Source organism: Suncus etruscus, chromosome X, assembly GCF_024139225.1.
Source record: "Suncus etruscus isolate mSunEtr1 chromosome X, mSunEtr1.pri.cur, whole genome shotgun sequence".
NCBI lineage: Eukaryota > Metazoa > Chordata > Mammalia > Eulipotyphla > Soricidae > Suncus > Suncus etruscus.
The window spans coordinates 50,772,864-50,785,760 of record NC_064868.1 but is presented as its reverse complement, the minus strand read 5'-3'; the positions used below and the strand labels follow the sequence as shown (position 1 = coordinate 50,785,760).

The window sequence follows — 12,897 nt, the reverse complement described above, 5'->3', positions numbered from 1 at the left end:
CAAATTAGTGTGCCTGTAGCCTGTAGAAGATCTTAAGGCAGGATGCTTTGTGGTAGGAATACCCTCTGTTGAGGCCAAAAGTTTTTATTTATATTTTCCCAACTTTTGCTGCGCCTTATGCAAAATATTGCCAATCTTTATCTTTATATTTAGAGGCATCTTTCCTAATCTTAGAATCATGCGATGTGAACTTTTTTGTTTTTCTCTAAAGTCAATTAGGGGGACATGTTGTATTTCTGGTCCTACCCTAATCAATATTCATACTCCAACTTGGGCTGTGATCTGGTGATGGAATTATTGAATTATTCCCTACTTGATATTCTTCTCCCATCTTATGGTGTGACTTGATTCTTGTAAGTGGAAGCAGGGGTCTGAGGATGGCAGGAGCTCATTCTATAGTCTTCCTCCACTAAGCTGCATTCCTTTTTTGGAGCAGAAAGCTTGTGTGATTGGATTCCTTGCTTGGGTGCTGGATTTCCTGAACCCATTCTTGTATCTTTTAATTGTGTGAATTATTTCCTGTGTCAACATTTGATTCCAGACCCGCATCTCACCAGATCCTCATTTTGGAGCCCTGGGCTGCACTAGCACAGCAGGTCATCTTGGGATCCTGGGTGATCCAAGTTCAGCTACAGCTCTACAGGTCTGCTTCTCGGATGATACACCTGGGATGGGAGCTTACTGCCACCATAATTTAAGGAAAGTTAAAATCAGAAGACCCGCTGGGCTCCCCCAGTGTGGATGGCTGAGAAAAAACTTGAAAGAGTTGTTGCTTCCTTGAAAAGTCAGGGTGGTATTTCTCAAACTTAAGTAATAGCTGCAAACAATAGTTGTAAACATTTATTTGGCTTAATAAGAATTTCCCTGATGCTGTGCTAAGTATGTATATATTTGAGCATATTTACCTCTAGATGACAAAATTAGTACACACAAATATGACCTTGACCAAATATCATTTTATCTGGGAAAATAAGCATCAAGAGAAAAATAAAAATAACTTTGTGATTCTCAAAGTAGTTTTTTAAATGATGTTCTACTCACTCAGGTGAAAGGAGCCTTTCATAGGAATACCTGGCAAACTTGCTAATCTTTATTTATATCAGAATTGGTACCCAAAATCCAACCTAGGAGTAAAAACTTTGAGATGTTAAAATTTGCCCTTAGATACCAAAGAAGGCTCTAACTCAACTCCCCTCTGTCTTTTAATTGGAGCTTATCATCCAGAAAAATTATAACCCACAGTAAAGGCCTGTGAATTATCAGTTGTGAAGAAACTTACAGATCAAACAGTATGTACTGATAAGTCTTTTTGCTAACAAAAATCTACAATTTTTAACGTTGCAGGAAAGCAGATAAAGGCAGTCTCTCACATGTAAAATTCGTGTTTAAATACACCACTGTAGTATTCAATAAACACACACAATTATGATTCATCACAACAACTGAGTGTGTCTCTTTTGCTGAACCCTGCACCCACTTTCCTGGGGACACAGAGAATTTTTTGAAGTGTCCGGACAAAGAAGTCATGGCAGGAGCTCAGACTCACATCATAAAATGATATAGGCTGGGGCTGGACTTTGGTGGAAAGGGGAGAAGCGTTATGTTGGGAGCCTGAGGAGTCTGGCTTCAGCTGCAGAACTTCAGGTGTCTCTATTCATATGATGCACGTGGGACAGGAGTGCAGAGGGACTTCTGGAAGGTGGCAGATCTCTCTGGGAGCCCAGGGGATCCAGAACTAGCTCCAGGAGCAGTTCACTCCTCTCAGATGACACACTTGAGACAGAAGAACAAATAAACATCAGGATCAGAGTCAGGCTGAGCCTAGGGAAGGGAGCAGTGGTTATTTTGGGAGCAAGGATCCAAGATCAGTTTAATGACTATAGGTCCTTTCCCACAGATGAAGCAACTGGAACTGGAGGGCAGGAGGACACCAGGACATATACAGGCTGAGACTAGAACTTGGAAAGGGGGAGAGGATGATCACTTTGGAATCCTGAGAACCCAGGTTCTGCTACAGGACTAGAGGTCCCTCCCTTCAGATGATACCCCTAAGATAGGAGAGCACATCAGGAAGGGAGATAGGTTGGGCCTACAGCTTGGAGAGGGGAGAGTGGCTGCTTAAGGTGGGACCCTGGGGGATCCAGGTTTTGCTCCAGGACTCAGTCCCTTCCCTCGGTGGAAAGGCAGATGGGCATCTTGTTGGGCAAGAGGATGGATCTAGAGCTTGGGTAAGGATATCAGTAAGTCGTGTTTGAAGATTTGGGGATCCAGGTTCATCTGGGAACTTCAGGTCCCTTTCTTTGTATGACACACCAGGACAGGCCATAGGTAGGTACAAGATATAGGCAAGGGGAGTGATGAGTGGCATTTGGAACCTAAAAGGCACTCCCATGACAAGATGCACCTCGAATGGGAGGGCAGATAGACATGAGGTCAGGTGACAGAACAGGCCTAGAACTTGGGAAGTGCAGCAGATAGTTCTGTTGGGAGACTGAGATAAACAGCTTCAGTTCCAGGACTATAATTCCCAACTCTTGGATGATGCACCTGGGACTGGAGGGCAAATAGACATCAGGACTAGCAAAAGGCTGTGTCTAGAGCTTGAGAAAAGAGGCTGCTAGGTCATGTTGGGAGCCTTTGATTCCAGGTTCAGCTCCAGGGCTAAGATACTCCCTAAAGTCTATTCTCCCCATCACAATGAGAGATAATCATCAGGTCGGGTGACAGAATGGGCCAAGAACTTAGGTAAGGGTAGCGGTAGGTTCCATTTGGATTCTGGGAGGATCCAGGTTCAGTTCCAGGGCTACAGGTCCTTCCCCTCAAATGACACACCTGGTAATATATGGCAGAATGAAGTCAGGATATCCACAGACTGGTCCTAGAGCTTGGGGAAGAGGAGAGGAGGGTAGTGCAAGGAACCTGGGGAATTCAGGTTCAGCTTTAGGACAACAGGACCTTCCTAACAGATGATGCAACTAAGAAGAGATGACAGATTGATGTCAGGTCGAGTAACAGGATAGGTTTTAGCTTGAGGAATGGAAGGCAGATGAAAATGTAGCCTAGGGGATCCAGGTTCAGCTCAAGGACTACAGGATAACACATCTGGGATGATGCACCTGGGAAAGCAGGGCAGAAGGATGTCAGGATGGGAGACAGGCTGGGCCTCCTCTTTGGGAAGAGGAGCAGAGATCACATTAGGAACCTTGGGAATCCAGGTTCAGGTTCATATCCAAGTCAGATGATACTCCTACAGTGGGAGGGCAGATGGACTAATGTCAGTAGACAGGATGTGCCCAGAGCATGGGGACATAGAGACGTGGGTCACGTTTGGAGACTTGGGTATTCATGCTCAATTCCAGTACAACAGGTCCTCTTCTTGAATGATGCACTTTGAACAGACTGACAGATAGATATAAGATCGGGTGACAGTATGAGCCTATGACAGGAATGACAGTATTACAGAAAGAGTAGTGGTGGATAATCTTGGGACTCTGGGGATTGAGTTTCAGCTCCAAGACTACAGACCCCTCAACTTGGTCAGGAGACAGTCTGGGCATAGAGCATAGGTAAAGTGGGGGTGCTGGTCATATTTGGAACCTGGGGATCTAGGTTCAGCTCCAGGATTACAGATTTCTCTATCTCTCTGATGAATCATCTTGCATAAGAGGGCAGATAGACATTAGCTTGAGTGAAAGGATGGGCCCAGACCTTGGGGAAGGGGAACAGTTTACCTAGGGAACTTGCAGGATTGAGGTTCAGTTACATGACTACAGGTTCCTCCCCTTGGATGATGAACCTGGGACAGGAGGGCAGCTTGATAGCGATTTCTGAGTGTAGAGCCAGGAGTGGTCCCTGAGTACTGCCAGGTGTGACCCAAAAACTGATATATATATTGTTAAGGACTAGTGGCAGGTTGGGCCAAGAGCTTTTTGAAGGGGAACAGCAGGTTGGGCCAAGAGCTTTTTGAAGGTGAACAGCGAGCCATATTGGGAGCTTTGGGGTCCAGGTTCAGTTCAGAACTACAGGTCTATTGATTTGGATGACATACCTGGGACTGGTAAGCAGATGAAAATTAGGATGGGAGGCAGTCTGGGCTTAGAATTTGGAGAAAGGGAGAGGCGACTCACGTTGGGAGCCTGGGGATCCAGTTCAGTTTCAAGACTATAAGTATCTCCCCTCAAATGATTCATCTCAGACAGCAAGAAAATGTCAGGACTGGTGACAGGTTTGGCCTGGAGATTGCAAATGAGGAGTCTTGGGTTGTGTTGGGACCCTGGGGATCAACATACTGCTCTAGGACTACAGTTTCTTCCCCTTGAATGTTGCACCTTAGACTCAGGGGTAGTCTGAGAATGGGAGGGCTGAGTCACCTTGGGAGCCTGGGGGATATATATGCTACAACAGGACTATAGGCCTCTCCCCTCAGATGATGTACTTGGGAAGGTAGGAAAGAAGGACAAAAGGCTGGGCCTCAAACAGGTCCTAGATCTTGAGGGTTGTTTTTTTTTTTTGTTTTTTTTGTTTTTTTTTGTTTTTTTTGGCTTATGGGCCACACCTGGAGGCGATCAGGGGTTACTCCTGGCTCTGTGCTCAGAAATCACTCCTGGCAGGTTTGGGGGACCATATGGGATCCGGAGATCAAACCCAGGTCTGTCCAGGATTGGCTGAATGCAAGGCAAATGCCCTCTGCTGTGCTATCACTCTGACCATGTCCTAATCTTGAGATTTTGAGGAAGTGCAGTGGGGGATCTCATTGAGATCCTAATGGATCCAGGTTCAGCTCTAGGACTAAAGATTCCATCAAAGCAGGAGGGCAGATGGATGTCAGGTTGGATGATATGATGGGACAAAAGTTGCCTTGGGATATGGGGGCATACAAATTCAGCTCTAGGACTATAAAATCCTCATATTGGGACAGGAGGGTATCTGTAGGAGGGAAAATGGACATGATAAGTAACAGGCTAGGACTACAGATTGAGGTAGAGGTATCCAGGTTCAGCTCCAGGTCTATAGGTCTCACATCAATGTCACATTTGAAATAAAAGGGAAGATGAACATCAGGACCGGAAATAGGCTGGGCTGAAAATGGGGAAGTGGAGCAGAGGTCTCAATTACTAAGCCTGGGGTTCAATTTTCAGCTCCTGAACTACAGGTCCCTCTACTTGGATGATGTACCTGGAACTGGTGTGCTGAGATATCAAGACAGGAGACGGCTGGGCCTAGAGTTTTGGGAAGGGGAACACTAAATAACATTAAAAGCCTGGGGGATTAAGCTTCAGCTTTAGAACTATAGGTTCCTCCTCTCAACAGGAGGGCTGATAGATGTCAGGTCTAGAAAGAGGGTGGGCATAGAACTTGGGTTAGGGGAGTGCAGATATAGTTGAGAGACTGGGGTAACCAGGTTCAGCTCCAGTACTAGAGGTTCTTCTATTTAGATGCTGTTCCTGGAACATGAATGCAGATGAATTTCAGGTCGAGTGACCAGATAGACCTAGAGCTTTTGGTAGGTGAGCAGTGGGTCACCTTGGGAGCCTGGGGGATCCTGGTTCACCTCCAAGGTCTCTAGCCTTGAATGAATCACCTTCGAAAGAAGAGCAGATAGACGTCAGGATGGGAGACAGGCTGGACCAAGAGCTTGGGAAAATGGACCTGAGAGTCATGTTGGGAGTCTGGGGATCCAGCATCAGTTCTAAGACTACAGGTACCTTCCCTTGGATGATGTACTTGGAAAGGGAGAGAAGGACATTAAGAAAGGTCACAGGGGGCCAGAGAGATAGCATGGAGGTAAGGTGTTTGCCTTGCATATAGTCCTCCAAGCCTACCAGGAGCTATTTCTGAGCGTAGAGCCAGGAGTAACCCCTGAGCGCTGCCGGGTGTGACCCAAAAACAAAAAACAAAACAAGACAGGTCACAGGCCACAGATTGGGGAGCAGCAGGTTGTGTTGGTATCATTGGTTTTCCAGGTTCAGTTCCAGGGCAACAGATTCCTCACCCCAAATGAATAACTATTATGAGAGTTCAGAGTACAGAGGGAGAGAGCCTGAGATTAGAGCATGTAGAAGGGAGCAGTGGTCACATTGGGAGCTTGGGGGTTTCAGGTTCACTTCTAGGACTATAGGTATCTTCCCTCAGATGACTCACCTGGGAGGGAGGGCAGAAGGATGTCAGGGCAGGAGACAGACTAGGCCTAGATCTTGGGAAGGAGAGAGGGTCGAGTTTGGAATCTTGTCAATCCTAATTTGGCTCCTGGACTACAGGTTCCTCCCCTCAAATTATGTACCTGGGAAGGAAAGGCAGAACAACTTGATGATGGGTTACAGACTGATCCTAGAGCTTGGGGACTAGTTTGGCAGGTTGCTTTGGGAATCTAGTGAATCTAGATTCTGCTCCAGGAGTACAGGAACTTCCCCTCAGGTGATATATTTGGAAAGGAAGGGGACATAGACATCAGGATGGAAGAGATGTGGGACCTAAAGTTTTGGGAAGAGAAGCAGCAGGTTGCATTAGCAATCTTGGAAATCCAAGTCCTCCAGGACTACAGGTCCCTCCCCTCTGATGACTCACCTGTGAAGGGAAGATGATGTCAGGATGGCATCTAAGACTCTAGTCTTAGAGATTGGTGAAGTTGAGCTGCAGATTATGCTGGGAGCCTCAGTTATATAGATTCAGTTCTAGGACTACTGGTCTCTCACTCCAGATGAATACCTGTTACAGGAGTACAGATGGCTGTCTGGATGGGAGACAGCCTGGGAGAAGGGGAACAGTGGTCATGTTGGGAGCATGGGGGATCCAGGTTCTTCATGACTATGGGTCCCTCCCCTCTGATAAGGGAAGGCAGGATGTCAGGATATAGACAGGCTGGGCCTAAAACTTAGGGAAGGAGAGTTCTGGGTCATGTTGGCTGCCTGAGGAATACTGGATGGGCTCCTGGACTAGTTCATACCCCTTGGATGGTGCATCTGAGACAGGAGAGCAGACAGATGAAATCTTTGGCAACAGATGGGCCCAGAGCTTGGTGAAGAGGAGCATCTGATCATGTTTGGAGCTTGTGGGACTCAGGTTCAACTTCAGGACTAAAGGTCCTTCCCCTTAGAAGATGCATCAAGGAAGGGAAGAAAAGGGATGTCAGGACAGGCTACAGGCAGGTCTTACAGATTGGGGAAGCATCTTACAGATTGGCATGAAGAATTTGGAGTCTGTGGATCTAGGTTAATCTATAGAACTACAGATCCCAAAATGGTTGAAACACCTGGGACAGGAGGTCAGACAGACATCATGATGGGAGACAGGCTTTGCCTTGAGTTTGAAGGAGAGCGGTGGATTGGGTTGAGATCCTGGGCAATTTAGGCTCAGCTCCAGATTACAGGTTCCAACCCTCAGATGATGCACCTCGGAACAGAGGGGAAATGTATGACAGGATAGGCCCAGAGCTTGGGGAAGGAGAGGGACAAATAATCTTGGGAGCCTGGGTGATCCAGGTTCAGTTCCAGAACTACAGGTCCTTCCCCTCAGATGATGCACCTGAGATGGAAGGGCAGACTGATGTTTAAAAGATGGTCCTAGAGTTTGGGGAAGGGGAGTAGTGGAGCCCATTTGGAGCCCAGGGAATCCAGGGAATCCAGGGTCATCTCCAGGACTACATGATGGCATACCTGGTATGGAAAAGAGATGGACAACATGATGGCAGATAGGTTTGGGCCTAGAGCTTTGGAAATAGGAGCAGTGGGTCATGTTGGGAATATGAGGGTTTTAGGTTCAGCTTCAGGTCTCCAGGTCCCTCCCTTTGAATGATGTGCCTGGGAACAGAGAGTAGACAGATATAAGGAAACAGGCTGGAACTAGAGCTTGAGTAAAGGGTGGGGTGGGTCATGTTGGGAATCTGGGGAATCCAGGTTCAGCTCTAGAACTACAAGCACCAAACTGGTTGAAACACCTGGGAGAGGAGGGCAGAAAGACATCAAGACAGATGATAGGCTGAGACAGCTTGGAGAAGGGGAATGAATGGTGGATTGCATTGAGAGCCTGGGCTAGAAAAGGGAAAAATGCTAAGATAGACATACTTGTATCAGACCAATTAGCATTCATTATAAAGAAATTAATTAGAGACAGTGATGGACACTATTGGTCAAAAGATCAAGAAATGCTGGTGCCCAAGTGGTCTCAGCCATCCAGACTGCCCAATTCTTGAGTCTGTCCCCTGGGCAGCTGCCTACTGCACTAGGGTTGTGGAGGTGGCTTCTCTTCCTGGTGCATCTGGCCGCACGCGTCCACCCGCACTGAGATTTCTTCTGAGGCTAAGGGAAGCCCAGGATGGTTCTAGGGGAGCAGCTGGCACCGCCCTCCACCCTACCCACCAGTAGGTCGATTTTTGTAGTAGTATTCATTAGGTAAATGGTTGTGCTCTTGGTGCCACTAAAGTCACTGTGATCCTGTTAGATATAAAAGGTACCACCACTCTGATTGCTTTCATGAAGGATATTTTATTTTCTTACATCAAAGAAAATGTTAATGAGTATCTGCAGATACATTGGGAAGAAGAGAAGTGCCAGCAGAATGTCAATCTTTTGAGGAAACAGGCTGAAAGAGGACTCTCACCTGGATGGTGTGGGCCCAATCCCAGCAACATGTGGTAATGGAACCTATGGCCTGCAGCAGATGATCCAGGCCGGTGTAGATGTTTGCTGGCAGATGTCCCTGGACCAAAAGAGCACAGTGCTAAAACAACTCCAGGGCCACATGTGGAGCGTGGCTTTCAAGGCAGGACATGTGAAAGCAGAGTTCTTTGAAAATGTAATTCTAGCAGTCAAGAAATGGCGAGAGGCAGGAATGAAGATTTATATCTATTCTTCAGGGAATGTAGAGGCACAGAAATTATTATTTGGGCACTCAACGGAGGGTGATATTCTTGAGCTTGTTGATAGTCACTTTGATACTAAGATTGGACACAAAGTGGAAAGTGAGAGTTGGTTGCTAGACTAACAACATCTTGTTTCTGACATATGTCACTCTAGAGGTCAGTGCTGCTGAAGAAGTGAATGTGCAGGCAATGTGGGACTGACAGATAATGAAAAGGCCTTATCACATCCTTCAGCGAACTGTCTCTGCCTTCCTCAGCCTAGGGGGGAGTTCTCAACTTCCAATGATTGTCCTCATAGAGCTGTCCCAGTGGTCTAGTTTTATTCTAAAGGTGAAAATAGCTTACTTAAAATTTTCAGGTACACAAATATGTATTCAAGTGTATATGTGTGTACTTATGTATGTGTGCATGTTCACATTGCCTTTCAAAGTCACATAAGTGATGGTAAAACAATCTCTGTTCACAGAAGAGGACGTTTATTTAAAGATGCTTTATATTAGGGGTGGTGAACAGGATTTCTACCCTCACTCAAAATGACAAAATGCAATATGTGCTTAATAGATTATTGTTAAAATTATATGCTTTTGTGTGAGTGTTTGTCGGTTTTGGCAGATCACTGTGTGGTGTGGCTCTCTGACTCTCACAGTTTAAAATTTTGGCTCTGTGTCGAACTTATTCACCACCCCTGCTTTATATGGAAAAAAATCCTTGATGCTACAGCTCTAATGCTATTTTAGGGCAAAATATAGTTCATGGAAGAAGGTCAGATGTGTTATGTTGATTACCTTGTGTACAAAAATGAAAAAAATGGGTTCAAGAAGTTATTCTGAGCCTTGTTGAAAAAACTTAGTTTATCAGGATGGTAGCCATGGAAGTTGGAATCCGCTAAGGAGTATGTAACAACTCACCTGCCGAATCAAATAGCCCTGAAAATGGAAAAAAAAAAAAAAAAAAGAAAAAACTTAGTTTTTCAGTTTTATTCCTAATAATAACTCATCCCCCTTTCAGGTGACTTAGAAGATTACAATAGCTGTATTTTAAATAGCCTCTCCATAACCTAAAAACAAAGCAATTTGTTTCTGCTCCAAAAAGAGCAAAATTGGAAAAGAAAACTCATTCTTGACTAACCAAGTGTCTGTTACTTGAGGAATTTGTTAATCTTTGTGGTGAGGTCCTCATAGTGGGCATTGCTTTACCCATGGAGAGAGGTGTCCAGTGTACAGCTAAAATAAAAATATGCTTCTTAGGGTAAACATAATTGTCCTAATTCTGACAGTTGGGCATAATAGATATAACAGTTTCCTTTTTAATTACTTAGCACAATTTGAAAATTATGTTACATGCTATTTAATATCAGAAGGAAAGTTTGTTGAAATGAGTTCAAAAGATCTAGAAAAATGCTAATATGTAATATTTTCTTCTGAAATGAATTTGAGAAATGTAAATTTTATATCATTATTTATACTTGTCTGAATCTGATGAGATAGATTTTATGTGATTAATAAAACATTTTCTTTTCCCAAAAAAAAAGAGTTAAGAAATGCTATCATCAATATTTATCTACAAAATAAAGGCCATCCAAAGTTCATAAATCTTCTAATAACAAACCTAAAAAAACACATAGTAAAGGGAAGTTTTAACACTCGCTTTTACCACTAGTCATTTTAACCAGATGGAATATCATTAGATAGACAAGAGGGATAAACAAGGAGCTAAAAGATTTGGAATTATTGGACATGCATAGTGTTTTTTATCTTCCAATACAAGAATATGCATTCATCTTTAGTGCATATAGAATATTCTCTTAAGATAGATCACATATTAGGGCATAACTCAAACATAGAAATATGATAATTGTAAAAATTATCATCTTAGGGGCCGGGCGGTGGCGCTCGAGGTAAGGTGCCTGCCTTACCTGCGCTAGCCTAGGAGACGGACCGTGGTTCGATCCCCCGGTGTCCCATATGGTCCCCCAAGCCAGGAGCAACTTCTGAGCACATAGCCAGGAGTAACCCCTGAGCGTTACCGGGTGTGGCCCAAAAATCAAAAAAAAAAAAATTATCATCTTAGAACATAATGCCCAGGAAAGTAAAAATTAACCACAGAAAGAAGATAGAGGGCCGGGAAGGTGGTGCTAGAGGTAAGGTAAGCCTTGCAAGCGCTAGCGTAGGATGGACCGTGGTTCAATTCCCCGGTGTCCCATATGGTACCCCCAAGCCAGGGGCGATTTCTGAGCACATAGCCAGGAGTAACCCCTGAGTGTCAAACGGGTGTGGCCCAAAAACAAAACAAAACAAAAAGAAATTTAAATTTAAAATCCCAGAGAGAGGGGACGGGCGGTGGCGCTAGAGGTAAGGTGCCTGCCTTGCCTGCGCTAGCCTTGGATGGACCGCGGTTCGATCCCCCGGTGTCCCATATGGTCCCCCAAGCCAGGAGCGACTTCTGAGCGCATAGCCAGGAGTAACCCCTGAGCATCACCGGGTGTGGCCCAAAAACCAAAAAAAAAAAAAAAAAAAAAATCCCAGAGAGCACAGCAGCGTTTGCCTTGCAAGCAGCCGATCCAGGACCAAAGGTGGTTGGTTCGAATCCTGGTGTCCCATATGGTCCCCCGTGCCTGCCAGGAGCTATTTCTGAGCAGACAGCCAGGAGTTACCCCTGAGCAACGCCGGGTGTGACCCAAAAACCAAAAAAAAAAAAAAAAAAAAAAAAAAGAAAGAAAGAAGATAGAAAAATCTTCCAACACAGGGGAGCTGAACAGCAGCAACTAGATCAAAGAGAAAATCAAGGAAAAATAATCTATGGGATAGATATTGCAATTAATAACATTGCAGGCCTAGATAAGAAATAAGGAAAAAAGACAAATCCACATCCTAAAGAGTTGCTGGTGTGGCCCCCAAACCAAAATAAAATAAAATAAAATATCAACAGATATAAAACTTTAAGATGTAATGTTCATTTATGATAAAAAAAAAAGCCCTCAACTAAATAGGGGATGAGGGAACTTGCCTCAAGATAGTAAGGGCCGGGACCAGAGCTGTGGTGATAGCCGGAAGGCATCTTTCTTGAATCCCCCCCGCGTCCCATATGGTCCCCCAAGCCAGGAGTGATTTCTGAGTGCATGGCCAGTAGTAACCCCTGAGCATCACTGGGTGTGGCCCCAAAAACAAAATAATAATAATAATAATAATATAGTGAGGGCCATCTATAACAAACCCACAGTAGTATCATTCTTTTTTTTTGGTGGGGGAACCACCCAGCAGTGCTAAGGGTTACTCTTGGTTCTACACTCAGAAAGTACTCCTGACAGGCTAGGAGGACCATAAGGGATTAAACCTGGATTAGCCATGTGCAAGGCAAACATTTTACCTGCTGTACTATTGCTCCGGCACTAGCAGTAATATTCTTTTTTTTTTGGGGGGGGGTCACACCCAGCAGCGCTCAGGGGTTACTCCTGGCTCTATGCTTAGAATCACTGCTGGCAGGCTCAGGGAACCATATGGGATACCGGGATTCAAACCACCGACCGTCTGAATGCAAGGCAAACACCTTACCTCCATGCTATCTCTCCAGCCCCAGCAGTAACATTCTTTTTTTTTTTTTTTTTTTTTTGGTTTTTGGGCCACACCCGGCGGTGCTCAGGGGTTACTTCAGGCTGTCTGCTCAGAAATAGCTCCTGGCACGGGGGATCACATGGGGCACCGGGATTCGAACCAACCACCTTTGGTCCTGGATTGGCTGCTTGCAAGGCAAATGCCACTGTGCTATCTCTCCAGGCCCCATTAACATTCTTAATAATGAAACTAAAACCATTTCCCCTGAGGTCAGACATAAGGCAAGGATGTCCTCTGCCTCTAATTTTATTAAATATTATAAGTCAGGTCCAGAGAGATAGCACAGCGGCATTTGCCTTGCAAGCAGCCAATCCAGGACCAAAGGTGGTTGGTTCGAATCCCGGTGTCCCATATGGTCCCCCGTGCCTGCCAAGAGCTATTTCTGAGCAGACAGCCAGGAGTAACCTCTGAGCAACCCTGGGTGTGGCC

The 12,897-nt window shown here is 45.2% G+C and overlaps 1 pseudogene; it reads left to right on the top strand.

The window, feature by feature from the left end:
- The first annotated feature begins 8,391 nt into the window (after nucleotides 1–8,391).
- On the top strand, nucleotides 8,392–9,119 carry LOC125999265 (enolase-phosphatase E1-like; annotated as a pseudogene).
- Nucleotides 9,120–12,897: the final 3,778 nt, after the last annotated feature.